General features: G+C 37.1%; 1 protein-coding gene across 3 annotated transcripts in view; it reads right to left on the reverse strand.

Moving 5' to 3' along the window:
* Positions 1 to 21,432, reverse strand: part of FARS2 (phenylalanyl-tRNA synthetase 2, mitochondrial) — a 235,153-nt gene that overhangs the window by 198,205 nt on the left and 15,516 nt on the right. The window contains exon 1 of one of the 3 annotated variants that reach the window (XM_010708402.3): positions 2,322 to 2,409. The exons of the other annotated variants lie outside the window; for them this stretch is intronic. The gene's annotated coding sequence lies outside the window, so the exon portion shown is untranslated. Of the gene's footprint in view, positions 1 to 2,321; positions 2,410 to 21,432 lie in introns of those variants that run through there. 3 annotated transcript variants of the gene reach the window in all.

Genomic DNA, 21,432 nt, shown 5'->3' on the forward strand with positions numbered 1-21,432 from the left:
TTTAAGAAGTGATTAAGAAAAAAAGCCATCCTCATACAGGAATATAAAACAGAAGTATACACTCCATAAAAGAGGAAGCAGTCCTGTCTGTCCATTTAACAGCAGTAAGGAATACAGAATGAGAGTCATGTGAAGAAATTGAAAAGATTCTTCATATAGCAACAGAAATTGTCACATCTCAAGAAGAACAAACTATGTGGAAAGAATGAACACATCGGGACTATTTTGACTAAAGAAGAAAGAAACTGAGGCATTTTCATCCTCATCAAGTCAGAAGGAAAGTTGCACAGTACAGGGAATAATTTAACCTTGCTGTATGCTAGTTAGGAAAAGCATCAATGTACCTAAACTGAAGTCAGAAGAAATTATGAAAGTTATTAGCAGTCTTTCTACAAATGGAGTGAACTACTGCAAGAAAGGGCTTGTGCACACCCCACTGTTTCATTATTTCATACAGATTTCTGGAAACCTGCGCTTAAAGATAGGTATAAAATTCAGCCAACTTTTGGGACCAAAGAACTGACTAAACTATATCTTGAGGGCTGTCCAGTCTTACTTTGGTTTGCTGTTTTGTAATTTCTATGATCATTATTATTATTATTTAATGAAAGATGTAACAGAGGCTTACCCCCTACAGGTCTTGGCAAGTCTTTCTTTCAGTAGCAATTTTAATGGTGCTGATGGCTGTATGCTGTTTGTATTGCCGAAACTTTAGCAGGTGATGTATTTGCTTAGTCACTGCCACACTTTATCCATCTGAGCGTTTATTCAGCAAGTGATTTAACACTGTAGAGTATGGCAAGTGTTACATAAAACACAGCACTATTTTCCATATTTTATTCCACTCACTGACATTCCTACTCTCAAATTAACCGGCCAGAGTACAAATACTCACAATCTCTACAGAAATGTCACAAATGTAATACCAGTAAACAGAACACACAATATTCTCTTCCTATTACAACACAATCTCTCACTGATGTTTTGTACAAAAGGAAATAAAACTGCATACAAACTGCAGTGGTCACTCAGACACTGCTTGCTAATTGAATGCTGCACCAACGATACAATATTTGATTTACTTAAAACATATTACGGTTGCATTAACATTAGACCTTTGGGCTTTATCCATGGTATAGGACAGGCAGAAAAATCAGTTGGGAATAGGTTTCTCCATAATTCATTCCATTTGTCTTAAAGTTTTGTAGGTGGTCCAGACACAAATTCCCACCAAAATGAATGCAAAGTCACCAGAAATGTCAGTGTAAATCACATTAGGCTGACAAATACTACTTACACTCCACTTTTCAAGCTGCAGCTGGACATACTACAAATACCTTTTTTTTATTTTTAAGTAATCTCTCATACAGAAATCAGAATTTTTCTCATTTACACTCTTAAGTAACATACTCTGCTTTCCTTTTAATCTCTCTTTTCTAAGAATAAGAGGACTTAAATAAAACATTCAAGATCCAACATTTCAATGGATTATCACTGAAACACTCTCGCTGTTGTCTCTTTCTTACAGGTCAGCACTTCTCTGCTCTTTACTAACATTCCATCTTGGCTAATTCTTGACTAAAGCAAGATTAAGCATTAAGCACAATGTCAGTCTGTAAGGCGTCTGTGACTTTATTGCTAGAAGGAACTGAAAACACAATATTTCTTCTCTTAAAGCAACAAGTTTTCAATCTGTGTTTCATTACTTCAACATCTTAAGCAGGTTCAAACATAAATGCAAGAAACAAGTTTGAATTTTTTTCACCAGTCTTTCACTTTTTTCCCACAGCTATAAAATACAAACAACAGTGGCCCCTAACTAGCAAGAGCTGACATGCACACTCCACAGATACAGAAGAAATTTTCTATTGTCACTACTGCTTTATTTCATGGTTAAAGAAAGTTAATGCAGGTGAACATTGGCAAAAGCAGAGGAGATAAAATTTTCTCTATCCTGTGCTACTTTGCAAATATGCATATATATATGTACACGTTTTCATATTCTAAAGTTTGTCATGGGTTAACAGCTGCTTCTTGTAGCAAAATGCTCGTAACCATGGAAAAGTCATGCAAGAAGTCAGACACACAGCCTGTGTTGGTGTTTTTAATGTTTTTATGTATTTCCAAGATATTCAAATTCATCTGAAGGTCAACTTTAAACAAGAAAACTGAAAAAACTAAAAATGCAATTCCAAAATTGGAATTCTTCTTACAGCATTATACACCATAGACTGCTCCCAGTGAAGAATTTTCACGATGCCTTTCTATATAACCACAGAATCTACTACATTATAAGCAAAGCTACTAATTTAATGACTTACCAGTAGGGCTGGAAAGGATTAGAGAATCACAGAATCACTAAGGCTGAAAAAGACCTCCAAGATCATCCAGTCCAAAGGTCAAGGCAAACTAGAAGAGAATATATTGTTTCTCTGATACATTGTGTCATACAGGTAGACAGTGTCATCACAAAAAAAAAGGTGGAGTTTAGTAACCTTTGTTACTTAGCAAAATAGAAATGTGCTGTCTCCAAATATCTGACAGTCAGATAAGGCTGTACACCTAAAGTAATAAAAGAAAATCACATCTGTGTTTCCTCCTACTCTTCCTGAACTAATAGCAGTCCTACAGCACTGGGGTGCAGTCTCACCAGGCCATACCTCCGTGTCTGCCTCCAAGCAAAGTGGTTACCCACAGGAATGCAACTTCTAGACCTTTAAAAGGAGACACTGAGGCAGGAATCACGTATTCCTTCTGGGACATCCTTACGGATCAAGTAGACTACGACTCTTGGAAACCAATTAAACCTACCATACTTCCAAATCCTCTTAAATGTTTAAGTTATTTCAAAGGAACTTCATCTCTTACAGGTATAAATAAATGAATCATATTACTGACCAAATAGCCATTCCCAGTTTTCATGTTTTTAACAAAAATTAAGGCTTTTCTCTTCGAGAACAATTCTGACTTTTGGAACAGGCAACCATACCTTATAAATCATGAACCTGTTTTAAAAACCTATCTCATGAACCTACAAAAAGTTACATATTTTTCATATGGGTGAAAGTAGAACCATAGAATCATCGAATATCCCAAGTTGGAAGGGACCCACAAAGATCCTCAAGTCCAACCCCGGCTCCACAAAGGCCCACCCAAACTCAAACCTCATGTCTGAGAGCAGTGAACCAACACTCCTTGAGCTGCAGCATCTCGGGGCCCACTGCTCTGAGCAGCCCGTTCCATGCCCACTTTGGTGCAGACCCTTCCCCTCACCCCTACCCGCCCCTCCCTGACACAGCTCCACGCCATTCCCTCAGGCCCTGCTGCTGTCCCCAGAGCGCAGAGCTCAGCGCTGCCCTCCACTCCCTGTGAGGAGCCATAGCAAACCCAGGGACCTCAGCCTCTCCTCACACACCGTGCCCTCACACCCTTCCCCAGCATCTCTGCAGCTCTCCTTTGGACACTCTCTAATAGCTTTATATCCTTCTTATGCAGTGGCACCCAAAGCGTATGTTTTTATTTCCTACACTTTTAAGGTACTAAATCTTAAAAACACTTTGTTTAGGTACTATATTTTACTACAAGTCATTACTACAGGCTTTGAATGTGCACTAAAATATCTTCCTTTCTCAACTATATACAGCAAAAGAATAACTAAAGAGTCTAGATTTACAGGTGAAGGAAACAAGAACCATCTCCAGTAAAAATGCAAAGCTCTCTAAACAGTTAGTAAATAAACTTCTTTTCTGTAAAACATTTTTGGTGTACCGTATATCAAACACAACGGTGAGTATACAGCATAAAAATCTTACTGACACGACCTTAAGATTATCACTTGTAACTCACAAGTAACGCCAGTCTCACTAATGCAAACTAGCAAGCAATGTTAAAACTTTTATACCTTATGACATAACCATCACTATTCTGTTGGCTTAAATCTCAAACAGCTTATTTTGATTGATGTTGCAATACAAAAAAAAAAGACATAGAGACAGGTAGGGAATATTTGCCCCATTTGCACTAAAAATGTTAGACTGCATTGCTCCACACACATAATGCTGGGGCGTTTGTTCACAGGTCAGTTGGGGTCTCAACTCTCCTTGAATTTCTATTTGTTAACCCAGAATTCCTTTCTTCCCCTGCCAAGTCTTTCTTGGCATCAGTTGATACTGCTCGATTTTTCATTCTCCATTAAAATCATAAACCAGTTCAACTCTGCTCAGCATTTCACTGCACAAGACCCTTCTCTGAGCTCACAGAGGATACCAGCATAGGGTAAAGTAAAGTAATTTTGTAATTGAGAAAAATGAAGCTTCAGCAGTACAATTTGCAGGCATACTGAAACCGCAGAGAACTTCAGTTCTGCTCCAGAGCTATCTCACACAATTTAGGACTTTTGACTAGGCTCTCCTGCACGATTCCAGTGGAATTTGAGGATAAGCTCAAACACGAAGCTATCCAAGTGCTGACTGCACCACCACGCCTTTCTGAATCCTTTATGGAGCTAAACGTATGAGCATAGCCCAGGGAAAATTAACAGTCATTCACATGCTCAAATGTCATGTTGCATGACAATTTAAACTGTGCAGTGTGGCTGCAAAGTGAGAGTTTCATTGCAGTAGCAAAGGGGGACTAATTTTAATTTAAAATAGATTTTACGAATCTATTCTCTGTTTTACGAATAATTGAAACCCTTGATTTTCTCTGCACATTATGAAGATAACAACTTGCAAAATCATTGTCCATGCTTGAAGTACCTAAAATTGGGTTTGCAGAAAATGGGAAAAGTTGTTTTACTCTCTGACCACCAATCTGTGACTGCAGCAGAGTAAAAGGAAAAATACTTCCAGTTGATTTCTACATGCTAAAAAAAAACAGAAAATAGAACATGACTATCTTCTAAACCACTTCGCCTTTTGAAGTAGCTCAAAGTACTCTTTGCTTCCTTTGCAACATAAGCAACGGATGCTCCCAAACAAAATTTGTCACCACAGAAATGATCTGATGATGCAAAGAGATAAGACAGTTTCTTTTTTGCCTTACGTGATATAGAGTCTTCATTCGAGAGCGCTGCCTGATGTATTCCTGTAAAAATAGCCTAACTCAAACTCAGTAGTTTGATGAAAATTCTTCTATTGCCAATTCCACAATGTAACTTTCAGTACAAGAATACAGGCAACAAGAAGGGAAAGTGATCAGACTTCCTCCTCTCTCACTTCTTCCATTATTTGTGTACAGGAACTGAGCAACACAGCCATACTGACTTCAACAGCACTACTGAAGTTGAAAAGATTTGGTCCTAGAAAGATCTGCTGACAGATGATGAAGCAGCAGTTGTACTACAGAATAACAATTTACAGCAAAAGCTGAATAACTACTTCAATAAAAATGTTCATTTCCTTTTTCAAGTACTTTTATAACAGTCTTCTAGTTCAGAACAGGCTTTTACCATCTGAATGGGATCAGTTTGTTTAATTTGCACATTAGATTTGGCCATAGCAGTTACCGTCAGTATTGAATGTGTGTGTAAGACATGAAGTTTTAAAGCATATCTGTTAATGGCTTAATGAAAATACTCAGCAGAGCCAAAAGCCTTCTGATCACAGAGGAATCAAAACAAACACAGGTCCTTCCTGTGATAAGCCACCTTCATAAAAATTCTGAAGAATCACACCAAAGCAAGTCCTTATTCTCAAAATGAGTATTCATTCTCCTCAAAGCACCCCTCGTGAATGTCAGAACATATATTCCTGTATAAATACATAAATATATATTATATATAAATACACAGAGAGTCATTCGGAACTGATCTCTCAACAAAGATGACCAAAAAAATTAACTTTGACAAAAATCTCCAATTCAGAAATTATAGTCTTCACAGGTTTGAGCAGAGGAGGTGATTTCAGACAGAAGTGGAAAGCTTAATAACTGCAGAATCCTCTTCTCCTCTCCAGCAACTAACAACTGTCCAAGCACTTCTTTAAATTCTGAGTAAAAGAACTGAATAACAATGCTGCAAAACAAATAAATAAATTTTAAAAATTCAACACTGAAGTTGCAATGTTAACAGTACATAATTATGGAAAACATATTCATGGCAAGCCACCTGAACACAACCAGCACCTCCAAGGTAACACCAAATTTCTACCTGCACATGTGCAACAGCTTTGCACAGAGCTGGAAGCTACCATTTGCACCATTGCAAACAAGGCTGGGAAACTTATCCTAGATAAATCAGATTCCTTAAACACAAGCATCCAATATGCATACTGTCTTAGCAAGTGGTATTACATACTGATATTAAAAATGATTTAAAGATTAAAGATCTCCCACAGCAAAACCCAACTATCACAAATTTTGGTTCTCCCTGTACCTTAATTTTCCTTGCTCATTAATTTCACCAAAATATGAGAATCAGATTTTGTCAGTTAGTAAGGTAATTAAATCTGCAGGTATCTCTTTGAATCCACTTCAGTATACCAGCTGCCAGCACTTAAGTATACATATATTAACCTTTCAGACACTGCACACTCTGAGCAAGACTTATAGAGTAATAAATTTATACTTTATTCCATTATTCTTTATTTGTTCTTATGTATCTTAGGCCCAATTCATCACCAGAATACACAGTAAAACAGCACTGAAGGAAATCATGTTGTAACAGTCACAGCAACCCTTTGCTTCGGTCATTACTAACTCCTCCCAAAGGTCAGATCATCTTGGGGTTTTACTGCATGCAACACACCCCAGGAAGGAGATCCACAGCACACATCTGAATTTAAGGTGGTGTGAAATCTGAGGTACTCTTTGTTTTCTTCTGATGCAAAGAGAAGAGACATTCCTTCAGCCTTTTTGCTGGAATAAGCCCAAAGAAAATGGGAGGATGAGACCCTAAGAGAGGAGATATCTGATGGTTCATGAAAGGCCAAGGGCACTCAACCCTGTGCTACATAGCTGCATTAGTGGCTTGTGAATAGAAGGAAAGGGTAATTTTTTCAGACTTTAAACCTTCTCACGTTAGAAGTCTTTACAGTGTATTTGGCCAAAACAGAAGTTAAATTATCTGAGACGTTAAGAATTTCCTTACTTCACTCAGAGCTAATGATTAACAGAAAGGAAAGACATCTGCATTGAAGCTTACCATTCTAATCTCTGTACATACACACACGGTCCTCATCACAAGCAGCACACAACCAAAGAGACGAGAGTGAAAACAGCAGAGACACTTCATAGCAAATTTCTTCACACTTTCTCTTCTAATTTAGCAAAACTAGTATTTTGTGCACTAAATTCTTAAAATCCATCAACAAAAGGACAAAGCTCAGGGATACTAACCACCTGCACAATAGAACAAGCATCTGCTTACATCAGGGAATAGTTATTATCATAATAAAACATAGGTCACAAGAACTCTTAAAAACTCTTTTTTGCCACTTCAAAAATCATATGCCACTATATTCCATGCACAGCATCAGAAGAAAGTCATAAAGGGCTTGTTAGACCAAAAACATATGTATTTTTCCTTCTCAGGGTGGAACTACTACAAGTTCATTAACTACATGGACTAGAAGGCCATAATGCCCAGAAACATTGTTTTTATTCACTAAAGTCTACTTTATTAGTTTTAAAACACATAATACACTTTGCAGGAAAGCATATATGGCATTAGGTTTCTGTATTTTTGAACAAATTCACATTTCCATCTAAACACAACTGTATATGCCCTAAATCGACATTAATCAGTAGCTGATAAACAAGTTTGTCAAAAAATAAAGATGTGTAAATATTAAGAAACTGATTAAATTTGTGTTAGGTTCTGTGATTGCTTGAAAGTGCATAAGGAGGTGCCCTTGCTGATAGCAGGAGAGTTGGAACTATTTAATCTTAGAGGTCCTTTCCAACCAAAACCATTCTGTGATTCTGTGTTGAGCAAAACTGATGCTAACTTTAACATAAAAGACTACAGCAATTTAAAACAGCTTCTTTCAAGTTTTGCCAAACAGTGAGAGTCAGGTATTTTCAAGAAAATAATACTAAAAGTACACAGGATTGCCCACTCCTTTAAAGAATCTGTTTTAAAAATGAGTTAAATCAATTCAGCTTGACTGGTGTCTTGGTTTGCATCCTCTTCCAAGACCAGAAAGAAAGTTAAGTTTCATACTGATGGGCAGCAAGCTGCTAGCTCACATGAATGATTTCTCATCAGCATCAAAGGAAGACCTTCATAAGTGCCTTCCCTAACAATCATCTCGTGATGCTCTGAGGAAAACTGATTCCTTTCTAAAGGTGATAGTCTGGAATAGAGTTCCAACTCTCAATTAACCTGGGCTGCTTCCAGCTAATGAAGTGGAAGGGAGGAGAAAAAATACAAGATATATTACATTGCTTTCAGCATACTGATTTATTTATATTCAGTGCTAATCTATCCTGCTTCCAACTTCAACGGTGAAAATTTGATCAACGTATATGTAGAGGAACTGTTATGTCATGATGTGAACTGATGACTGAGCACGTGGTGAAAGGCTTGGCTGGTCCAGGAAGCAGAAGTGCAAACAATCACCTGTGCTTCTCACCTGACCAAAAGGAGTGGACCCAGGCCCACCTCCCCCAGGGCTCATTTAAAAGCTAGCCTGCCCAGGGAGAATGTCTGCTGGGTTACTTCCAGAGAAGGGGGATATTCTATAGACAGGAGACTCTCATCACCAGTTAGGTAAGTTAAATTTTTTCTATGTATGATTACTCATATTCCTAATAATGTTCTGCTTAGTATCACAAGGAGCTTGTTGGAAACAGTTGCTCTGCTTCCAAGGACCAACAATATAGTTAAGCTAAACTCAACTAATTGTATAGTGGTGTCTAAACTAAGCGTCTTCACAAAAATAAATAGCGGGTTACATCAAAAAAAGAAAACTATCATATAAAGATCTTCTTGAAATATGTTGTCTTCTGCTAAACTTAATGAGAATGTTATTAATGTCATGTTCTGGTCCCTAGCAAACCTTGTGGCATGGAAGTAAAAGCAAAAAGAAACTACCATTGCATCATTCCCACCTAATGCTACCAATTAGTTCAGATCACATGGAAGAAGCTGTCATAAACTATATAACTGTTAAGCATCTGATTGTTCAGCTCTGTGGCCCTAGAGATGTCAGTGTTGCATGCTTTCTCTTACAGCATGCTGCTTGGCAAACGGAGGATGTTGCTTTCTACTCAAGATTCACCGCCTGCCTCAGTGACAGCCAACGTACCATCTTACAAAGTAGTCACTGTCCTATGAAAATATGGATAATGATGCAGTAATCAGGGTATAGTCTTTTTGTTGACATCATTTCCTCTAGAATACTGTATGGTTAATGTTACACCTGCACAATTACAGTTTATTTAGTATACCATACAGAACACAAAGCAGCATGTCCCCACTACATGGTAACGATTAAAGAGGCAAAGCAGCATGTTTTGTATCACTTTAAAATATTTTGTGATTTTCAAGGGAAAAGATGACTACTCAAAGGCTGCCCCTTCAGTATTTAAAAAAAAAAACTTTAAAATTTTTGTTTATAAAGACAAAAAGAGAATAGACAAACTGAGAATAACAAAACAGCAATGCTGATTTCCATCCTTATGTATGGCAAGTCAAAAACGTTTTGCAATGGCACTTCCCCACTTACTGGCAGAAATACGTGATTAGTTATTTTGCTGGTTCAAACAACAGAGCAGGTGCAACTACTTGCACATCATAGAAAGAAATTATATGATTACATTATTCTTTTAAGGAATCTGTTTCACTCTACCAAAGAGAAGATGTAGTAACTTAGAGCTGTGCTAAGAAAAGGGAACTGTGGAGCTCTGGCACACTGCTTTTGAGAAACACATCCAAAAAAAACCCTAAAGTCTAAAAACCTATGTAATCCCCCTCCAGAGATGTGTACCATGGAAATATTCTGTTATGTGCTCACTACTCCTTATTGAATAACATCCTATGACATATAATGTTTTAAATAAAGAGTAACAGACCACTTTCTTCATGACTGTATTTGATTCCCTCATCTGTTTAATTCTACACTGGTTCAAACACCACCTACAATTATGCCAACACTTTGTCAAAAATAACATTATAAAAAAAAAAAAATGTATCAGTGCAACTCAAGAGTTGAGAGAAACTCAACATGCCTGTATCCCCCATCACCATCTAGAGGGTGTTAGCAGACAGTGCAGTGAGGTGTGAATAGGAAGGGATGGAGACCTTATTTGAAAAGGAGAGGAAAAGTCTTCACTTATTTTATATGCTGCAAGAATTCTGGGAGAAGTACTTCCTGCTTTACCTCCTTCTTAACCTACTCTATCTCCCCTGTATGTTTATTATATATATTTTTTTAACTCCCCATTTAACTGTTTACTGTATTCTTTTTCTGCGCTTTCCAAAAACTGCATTTAGAGTTCTTCAATGTCCTTATGTTTCATTGCTTCTATTCAACCTTTTAATCCAACTGGAGTATGCTACATATACGTCTTCCCTCTCAAGGAAAGACACTCATATACAGCCATGAGTGGCTCATATATACACATACAAGCTCACACACGTGATCTCAGTCCCCTCCTACTGCCCTCTGTAAACATGCTACATTCTCTAGCCACAGCATTTCAGACTTTTGAAATATCAGAACAAAAACACAAGATTATTCTTGCCCTGCAATCCTATAGTATCCTCCCATTCTTTTGGTCTCAGATTAACCTGTAATGCACACCACGTGCATGCCCAACTAGAGTATGTATTATTTTGGTACATCTATCTTCCAGTGTCATTATACTTATCTCTACTGCAGTAGCCTACATGCAGCTCCTCTTCAATAATTATTCCTGTCTTTATTTAGGAGCCTATTAAGAATCCACAAACAACTTCCTGCAGAAGTATTAAGGAAACAGAATGACTTTTCCAGTTTAAATACTACCCCTATCTAATGAGCAGGTCACCATTTCTTCACCTCACACAAGGTAGGAACAATAGCCGCAATGCTTTAATCCTTCAAGTTAATTGAAAATCTCAGAAGCCTCTATCTACACATCGCAAACTTCAATAAGAGTGTCTTCCATCACAATTCACAGGTTGATGCAGCTGTGCACATGTGTAACTTGTGCTAACTACTTCAAAAAGTTTGTAGAGTTTTCAGAGACACTAAAACACTGGAAGAAGACTGAATAACTGTAGAGATTAAAAAGAGAAAGTCAGATACATTTTAGTTGTTGATCTGTTTTACTTAGGGAGGGATACTGACTAAGTGCTTGGTTTTTTATCCGAAGGAAAAAAAGGAAGAAGAACACTTTTTTTCCATTGAAAGTACTTTCTCTTATCTTAAAATAAAGTTATAAGTGAGGCATCTTAAAGTAAGCTCATCCTCTGATTTTGAGACAGAAACACAGCGGAATTCACTCTCCTCCCAGTTTGAAAAACAAAGTAAAAAAAAAAGTAAAGCAGAGGTGTCCATGCATTCCTGTCCTTTCATCATCAAATTTTTATCAAGCATCTCATAACCCATGGCATTCTGCTTAAAGTCTCCAGCTTTTGGGATGTGAGGATGAAAGCAGAGACTGAGCTTTAATTTTATTTTCATTTTGTAAGCATACATTCCTTATGAAAGAAACTTAGAAACATGAATTACTTATTTTTCAAGCATCGAAAAACAAACAAAATGTTCAAAATAATTCACTTGGAGACATTTTATTATTTCCAAACATGTGTAGGTTTGTAAGACTGCAACACTTTCTTCAAACAGGGCCTTGAATGTTAAACAAACATTAACAACAAAGGTGGCTGGGAACTGCAATCACCAACATTAAGACTTTGCTTCAGATACATGGAAAATAAACCAGGGTTTGAAACTACCCGTGTGTAATTTAATTAGCACACATTAATTACCACACATGAACTGAAGACCAAGCTCTGACAATAGGAAGCATAACTAAATTGTTTACATTTCTTGCAAATGAAGCATATGCAAGTTTGTAATCTTGGTTTGGATATATGGGAGTACACTGATCATTTTCAATATCTGTGAGGAAAGGAGAAAATATGTGAAAAGTTGAACACACAAACTGTGCAAATTGACGTACCTGGGGAGGAAAAATAGTAGTTCAGGCAAAGCTGGGGTAGGGAGCAAGGTCAGGAATAATCCCATAATTTATCAACATATATTGGTTTGAGATAGATACTACTTAGGAGATAACTTATTTTGCTGCAGAGTACAATCATGTCAATACTATTTGCACACGTGTGTACATATATTTATGTAAATACATAAATATACACACATGTACACACACAAATTATATATAAGAGGCATTTCAATAATGTCCCTATTAACATTGTTTAACTTTTGTCTAGCCCTGAAATGGTCAGGCAGTTGTACTAGATGATCTAAAAGGTCCCTTCGAACTCAACTTCTTTATTCTGTATATTTGATTAAGAAGCACTACTCATTTACACACTTCTCTAATGGATCAATTCCACTATCTAATTTTTTTCTCTGAAATTATCTGGGAGCACGTGATATAACTGCCATTAACCTAAGTCTGAGTGTCTCTGAAAGATCTTCCCTGTCCTGGCTGTAACTTACTAGACAGAACAGACAAATTCCTCTGACTGTCCTACTCATACTGTCAATCTGGACAATATAATGTTCCTCCTTACTTTCACATCTGTAATGGTTGGTTGCTATGTGACATTAAAAACAAAAACAAGAATGAGAAAAACATTTTGAGGAGCAAAGAACTGATGATTAATGCACATTGTCTGCTATTTACCAACTCTCTAGACAGCCTTTCTTACACAGTCACTCCGGACTTTTTTAATTATTATTTTCATCTCTCCTTCTGAAAAAAAAAACCCTAAATTTAATTCGAAGATCTCCAACATTAGCATGCCATTCCCTCTCTACCACGCAGCACCTCTTCTGTAGATCATAATTTCAGTATCTCAGTCCTTTATGAGTGAAAGACAGAACGCTGACCTGAAGGTCAGATGCTCCATGTAGCAGCACTTGTTTAACTGACAGGAGGACTGAGCCCAACTGCTTATAAAGGCACTAAGTAGAAGACTGGCAGTAAAGAGGAACACTTTAAACATAAATAAAGATGTGTAACAGCAGCAAGGGAAATTTAGAACTGACAGATATTCTCTTTCAAATTTGCCTCAATTGAGGCAAAGGAGCAACTTTTACCAAATAAAAAAAAATTGTTTAAAATGCTGACTCAAAGCACTCTGGTGAATACCTACTCTTTGACCATATTGTTTTATTACTCTCTTAAAACTCTGTTATTTCTATGTTATTAAATAAATGACTGTAGGAACACTTCAGTATTATTGGTTATACATCAGGCTTATTCAAAGAAATAATTTATTAGATAGGCCTTACTTTAGATAATGACCACTTATGCTGTGAGTTAAAAGGAAGGGATGTACCTGTTATTGATCACTGCTCTGGGGTCTGCAAGGTCCATCCTTCCTTCAAAAAATGGCCTATCTAAATCTGCCAGGCAGGTTTCTCCACAGGTTCAAATCAGAATAGAAAATGAACTGAGAGAAATGCAGTAGGATGAGGAACACGCATGGTTCTCAACTGTAAAACTCATCTAGACTTTTTATATGGAAAAAAAAAAAATTGCATGAAAATCTAAGTGTTATTTATTCATACTGTGACTAGACTGCTCCCTCATTTCCGAGGTTAGTGGAAAGCTACCTTCAGTATCATACACTAGACTTGAGATGAGGGTCTTAAATTAGTAAAAATTTAAAAAATAAAAAAATTTGGACTCCACTGATGAAAAAATATATAGGTTTTCACTCAATCAGTTCTGCCTGACACAGGTGTATTATTCACTCATTTAGATCATCAGCGTTAAGGTTGAGATACTTAAGCTGACTCTTTTTTGTATAGAAATCTCTCCTGAAAACATCAAAATCTATTTTTGCACTAATATTTGGAGGGGACACAAATAATTGAGGTCAAACTAACTTCAAATGTGTCAATGAAGTTCTCCAGCATGAATGATGAAGTTTAAAACTTGCCAAAATGCAAACTCAAAAAGAATGAAAAATCAGTTACTAAGTGTTCAAAGCCAGGGATAAAACACATCATTCACCAGAGGCCAACTCATCTGCAAGAAAGTTGCAAGAACACATAAGGACTCTAATTAAAAAAAAAAAAAAAAATAGTAAATAATTATAAATTTCACTCTTGATTACCCAATAACTAAAATACCATGGTTTAAATCAGATCTCAGTGATCTCAAGCCACTGCTGACTGAATTGATCACAACAATCTGTAACAATTATCCTAGGATACCACACTACCATTAGGAAAAATAAAATATAAAACCTCACACCAACTAAACAAACAAAAAGAAAACCTGCAAAACTTCATTCATAGCCTGCTAAAGTCTATCATTTATCTTGATTCTTTCTGTATGACTGACAATGGCTATTTATTAAAACAGCAAGACAAAAACAGATCTACGGGTGGATAATAAAATAATCCAGTAAACACAGTGAGAACAATGAGGTCTTCATATGTTTCCTTGAACAGATAGGTGGTATATGCTGCACCACAGGGACTACAACTTGAATACTGCGCTCAGTTTAGGGCCCCTCACTGCAAGGAAGATATTGAGCGTACAGAGAAGTGCAGTAAAGCTGGTGAACAAACAAGAAAACAAGACTTACAAGGTAGAGCTGAAAGAAGTGGGGTTTGGTTTGGAGAAAAGGAGGACAAAGGGAGACCCTACAGCTCTTACAAATTCCAGAAAGGAGGTTGCAGTGATGAGAGTTTCAGACTCTTTTCTCAGGTGACATGTGATAGGACATGAGCAAATGGCCTCAACAGGAGAGGTTTAGATGAATATTAAGAATTTCTTCACAGAGAAGGTGATCAAACATTAGAATAGGCTGTCCAGCAAAATGGTGAAGTTCCCATCCACAGAGAAATTAAAGATGTGTGGATGTGGCACAAGGCTTATTGTTGGAACTTGTATGTAAGGTTGGCTGGAGTTGGTGATTTTCAAGGTTATCTTCAACATAGATGACCATGAGAACAAACACGCCTGAAAGTGGTTTCTCACTCATTCCTCATTCTTTTAGTATTTCAGAGAAAATAAGAAAACTACTACATTAATTATGAAAAAAAGGTGGGAAAGTCCACAAAGAGAAGAATAATTTGATATTCAATGTGTTACATCCATAAGGACAGGGGATGTACTTCTAAGTGACAGAGAAGGACCAACAAGTGGTCTCACTTCGGGAAACAGCAAGGGGAAACCTCATATTTGTCCAGAGGAATTTAGGAAGGCAGTGAGGCTGACAGCCTAGCTGAAGTAATTCTACACCAATGCATACAACATGGGAAATAAGCAGGAAGAGATGGAAACTGTGGTGCATCTATAAAACTATGATCTGATTGCTATCACAAGAAGCATGGGATGAATAACACAACTGGAAGTGGGCTCAGAAAAGGCTAAGTGCAGAGCATTGGTAATCCCTGACACACATACAGACTGGGAGAACTCCTTGAGAGAAGCTCTGCCAAGAAGGACTTGGGTGTTCTGGTGGTTGAAAACCTGGACATGAGCCAAAAAAAAAAAAAGGAATTAAATTAAAAGAGGAGAAATTTTAGGTTAGATGCTAAGAAGAAATTCTTTACTCGGAGGATGGTAAAGGGAACGGGCTGCTCAAAGAAGCTGTGGGTGAAGAACATCCCAGCAGATCTTCAAGACCAGGTTGGCTGGGGCCCTGGGGAGCCTGATCTAGTGGGTGGCAGCCCTGCCCACAGCACGGGGTTGGAACTGCGTGGTTTTTAAAGTCCTTTCCAACCTAAACCATTCTATGATTGGCTGGTGAAAATTCAAGTCACAAGCTGACTGAAGAGAAGAAACTGAAAGATATAATTGATCCCAATTCAAAACATGCAAAGACTTCCTATCAGCTCTTAATGTGAGATTCCTTGGTGATTTTAGAATGGAGAAAAAAAAACAGAAGCAAAAAAACTCCAGCAGATGGCTCTAAATGAGGAGAGCAGAGATAGGTGACTAACTAGTCTGAGAGGAATAAAAATAAAATGGGAACAGTACCACAGTCATTTTTTTGTTGAGCCACCTGGAGAGGTAGCAGACTTATCAATGAATGCCAAAAATGAGTAGTGCCCATCTGCTCACCCTGGTAAATAACCCTCACTAGAAAAAAAATATAAAAGAATACAATTCCCTCAGCACTATTCACATGCTTTCAGCAGACCTGTTTGTTTAAAATATTTATTTTTGTATTAGAGATTTACAGCTACTTGCCCTGAACATAGCAATTCTTTAAGATAACCCTTGGAAGTACGTGGCAAGTCAGTAGCTTTAAGAATTCATGACAACAGACAGCTCCAACAACTTCCTTTTAAATAAACAAAAGCTCTATAATCATTGCTGCCTTCAAATTACCTTTGAAAAGATGTTGCTGGCCAACTAAATGAACTGATAACAATAGCTCTAAACAGGGAGGCAGTTAAAAGTTTAAAAAGTTTGTATTCCTCTTGAGATAAGAGAAGTTGAAAGTATCTCCATTCACAGAGAAGCATAAGAGCAATGGTATAAGCTCAGTTTATCTCCTCTGCTAGCCACACTAAGTAGTTACAGGTAATAGTTACTGGGTAAATCCTTCAGCTGATACTAAATGTGAATTGAGAAAGGACATCAGAGGCAACAGAAAATGCAACAAGGCACTACTTGGGTCTCCCAAAGAATCACTACAAAAAGAAAAAAAGATGAAAACTAAAGCATGGCTGTTTGTTTCATGTGTTTGAAAGTAAAATGGCTCTTTATTAGCACTAACCTATACCAGCTGTCAGATTTTGTTTTTTTATTCGAACAGTGGTGTAAGAAGTTGTAACAGAAATTCAAATGCTCAAAGATTGATTTTCTGTTTCAGAACTATGTACTTTTTTGCATGACAAATGCAGCTAAAAAAATCCACCACCTTTGTTTTGACACCATCAATTCTATCACATCAATAAAAGCAATTCAATCACAAAATTGTCCACGTTTGTTTCAAAGATGGTTGTGGATGTATAAGGTTATCATATTGGTATAGTTTCCTTTACACTAAGCCTTGTACACAAATATTTGGTGATAACTTTACCATTTCATATAACACAAGAAATAAAAAGGGAGCTTATAAACAGGAGTGAGACCTACTTTTAACATGGGCAGTGATAAGATAAGGGGGAATGGTTTTAAGCTAAAAGAGGAGAGATGTTCATTACCTTCTAGGAGGAAATTCTTTATGCAGTGAGGCAGTGGCACAGCTGCCCAGAGAAGCCGTAGTGCCCCATCCCTGGAGGCTCGAGGCCAGTTTGGATGAGCCCCGAGCAGCCTGAGCTGGTGGGGGGCAGCCCTGCCCATGGCACAGAGTTGGAGCTGGGTGGGCTTTAAGGTCCCTTCCAACCCAACTCGTTCTGTGATTTTATGAAAAATGTGACCGAATTAAACTTGAAACACACTTACACGCATGTATGAAGAGAAAGGATTCAACAAAAATAATTTTTGAACCAATGTGGGTTAAGAGAGAGAATTGCCAGGCACAATGTCAAACATAGAATTCCCTTTAAATTCAAAATTCTTCTTAAGCCCTGAATCCAAATGAGAAAGACTTCCACCAAAGCCAATGCTCTCTGAGGTCAGGTCACAGATTTTTAACTATAGCATTATTCGCAAGGCATCCCCTTTTTAGTCCCATGGAAACAGAAGTTGTTGTTTTTCTTTGTTAGATATTTTTTCGAAACATATGGAACAAAGCCTGCACCACTAAAAATTTGTATGCCAAACAGGCATCCTAAATTCTTAATGCCTACTATAAAAATGCAGCAGGAGGAAAGTTAAAGTTATTATAACGTTAATCACCCAATACATTCGTAGCAAAACACCCCTTCACTTCTTTAGTTGACTGTATCTTACTTCTAGTCATTTGTGTTTCAGTATAGCATATGAGTAAGGTACGCTGCTGTGGGAGGCAGATCCCAACCACACTAGAAACAAGAAAGAAAGGGCTCTGCTGCTGAAGGCTTCTACCCATATCTTTGAGTATGAATCCTAACCAAAAAATCAAAGATACAACATATTTTCATTTTACAAAGCATTTCACAGTTCACACTGTGAAAAGGAAAAAATGTATAAACGGTATCACTGATGTGTACTTACAGCTCACTGAGACCATTTAATATTGTGTACAGTGAGCTTGTTAGGATAGGGTTCATCTTAGAGCAGAGCATCCTGCCTCTAGTGTGCGTAACGCTACTTATTTAAGAAGGCATTGTAATTTCCCAAGCAGAAATATTCCTAAACTTTCGCTTTCAAAAAGATTTCACTATACTAAAAAAATGCTCAGAAAAAAAGAAAAAAAAAAATCACAGCTAAGTTTCAGCATTTTATTTCACATTTGATTAAATAGAGTTGGCTAGTTAGAATTTTAGAATTTGGACTCAAAAAAACCTTTCAAGGAAGTAACATTTCCGTTTGTCTCAGTGGAAATGAAATTTTACACTGTATTGTGGCCATAAATTATTACTGCTTTGTTCAACAGGTCTGTTTTTCACCCACGTACACAAAATTATTCAATAGCTGTTTATTACAATACAAAAAACTGAGTTTTTCCTTTCCATCCAGGCTACCAGATTCAATAAAAGTTTGCCTCCTTGAAAATAAAGAACTTACTAATTAGCCCAACCATAACATTAATACTTCTGGAAACCATCATTTACAGAAGCATAAACAGCAAAACAATCCATTCCAACTTAGAAGCATAGCCCGGAGGGCCAGTAATTAGAAATAGGCATTATAGAATTAGGCAACTTATACGGTTGGCATGGAAAGCATAGAAACCCAGTTTTATCATGAATTCTTTCAATAAGCTGATTTTGTTTATTTCTTCTCTCAATCATAGGCACTGTGTGGAAAATGGTTTTAAAAGTACAGTATTCAGCTGATTTAAAAGACTTCCTCCCAAGAGAGCAGACATCTAAAATGGGATGATTTTAGCCACCCTAGAAGAACAAATTAAATGCATTAATTCTTTCCTGATGTTGGCATTGGTTATATTCCCATTCCAACATCCTCTTATAGCAGTAAAGAACTTTGTCAGTTGAATCATCATTTTACACTGTTTTGTGCATCCACTCTAAGCATTTGAATCTATTTTAATTACTTAGCCACATCACAGTGTGCTAGAGTGATTTCTTTTTTTTTTTTACTTTTAAGTATTTCTGCTTGACTTTCTGGCTAGCTTGGAAAATGAGGAAGCCTCCACAAGCAAAGCAAATAAATGAGCAAACCAGATGCTCCTTATGTAGTAATGGTTCTTCATTCCTCTGTTGACCCAATCCTATCTTGGAGCACCCAGTTTTTCATTGAGAAAATATTCTTTTTCTTGAAGAAAAAAAAAAAAAAAAAATAATCAAAAAAGAGAGCAATGGAACAAGAAATATTCAGTTCCCAACCTCAGAATATCTGTTTCCACAACAGCTAGAGAAACTGAGAACAGGAGGTTTTCAGGTTTTTATGTCACTTGCAAGACACCCTGTTGCTACCAAGAAATGACAGAGAACTGCACAGATGCAATGGTCAGCCCAGTCTTTATTCCTGAGTAATCAGAATCACCCTTTAAAAATTATAATTATTTACTACTTTACATAAGTAGAAATGATGATAACGAATAGAAAACCAGAAGATCAAGTGCAGCACATAGCAGTCATCAGTGCTGGTGCAAATCCTTCAGGACAAAGTTTATTCATATCCAGGATTCTATGTAGTCTAGGACCAGCAGAGAACATTATACTCTTCCCTCAAGAATATTATGAACAGCGTTCTACAGAAAGAACACATCTCATGTTAATGCTGTGGTTCCCTATGAGTACATAAGCTAGAGAGCCCAGTTCCAAATGCAAATCACAGTTTATAAACATCAAAACATGCTGTCACTCCATCAGAAGAAAAGCTTATTAGCAACCATTAGTAGGAAATACCACCATAGTTTTCTGCAAATTTTGTATTCGCAGCCAGTGATAACATCATTATTAAATATCATAAGTGATGCCCTAAACAGGTATGGTTTGTAAGCTGCAAATCATGCACAGTACACAGTAATGCATTTTAAGAGTGAAATAAAAATAAGACACCATTTCATAAGGTAAATATATTACCTAATGTATGCTTGACAGATCACCATCTTAAGGAGAGACAGTAGTAATATTACCTCCTAGTTTCTTTTTCTTTATTATTATTTTTTTTATTTTAATACAAAACCTCATACTTCAAGCAACAGAAAGTAATTCAGTTTTAAGTTACTAGTTTTTTTTTTTTAAATCAAATTTTGAATATATCCAGTAACAGAACAAGGTCACTTAAGTCCAAATTTTGGCTTGATCATTCATACTGAAAGTGTGTCTCCAAAAGGCAGCCTGTTTAGTTGCAACAGAGTATGCTCGTGTCTATGTGTGTGTTTCTGTACATATCCATATGGGGAACAATGACTAGAAAATACATTATTCTTTGTCAAATCACTCCAAATTACATGGGAGATTTTTCCTTGATTGTTCACATAATCAATTTGGCATCAGCAAGTCCACAACGTATAAACTGTCCAAGCACGCATTGGGATATTGCTGCTACTTTAAGCAAAGCAACAGGAAAAGAATACTGAAAACACTGAGAGCTACATTTCTCCACTGCTTTTCGGAATCATAGCAACTTCCTCTGAAGTGGGAAAAAAATGAATGTATATGGTTCTCAAAATGGATAATCAGCTACTGTTGCTAATTATTTATTAATTACTGTGGCTTCCTCCCACTGGTGATGGGTAGCACAAAGGAACAGCTTTCTCAGAAAAAGTAGAAGATCAGAAAAACAGAGTTTAAATGGATCCTTTCTAGATCTGCAGGGCTAAACGAGTAAGCAATGTAAGGAAGGGATGATTTGTTAAGCATGCTTTCAAGATACATGAGCCACTCAAGATACATGAGTTCAAGTTCAGCCACTTCAAGTTAGTCCATTTCAGAAACAAGTCTGAGCTCCAATGCATGATCAAGATACAAAGTCCAATGATTTAGAGCTGGAACTCTCCACATCCCAGCTCTCAGCATGCTAACCCTTGTTTGAAATATCAGGTTCAAGTCCCCTATGGAATTATTGCATCAGTTATGATGAGGGTCTACCTCCCACATCCTAACTTCTCACAATGGTTATTGTCTTCTGCAAAGCAAAGCTGTCCACCACGAGAGCCTAATGACAGCAAGATATGGACAGTCAGAGCTTGGCTTAGGGTGATAAGGGAAAATCAGAAGCAGTCTAGTCCAACGCCCCATCCAAAACAGGTCCAGTTAGTAGAGGTTGCTCAGGAACTCATACAGTTAG

The sequence above is a fragment of the Meleagris gallopavo genome, chromosome 3 (assembly GCF_000146605.3).
Source record: "Meleagris gallopavo isolate NT-WF06-2002-E0010 breed Aviagen turkey brand Nicholas breeding stock chromosome 3, Turkey_5.1, whole genome shotgun sequence".
In the NCBI taxonomy this organism is placed as follows: domain Eukaryota; kingdom Metazoa; phylum Chordata; class Aves; order Galliformes; family Phasianidae; genus Meleagris; species Meleagris gallopavo.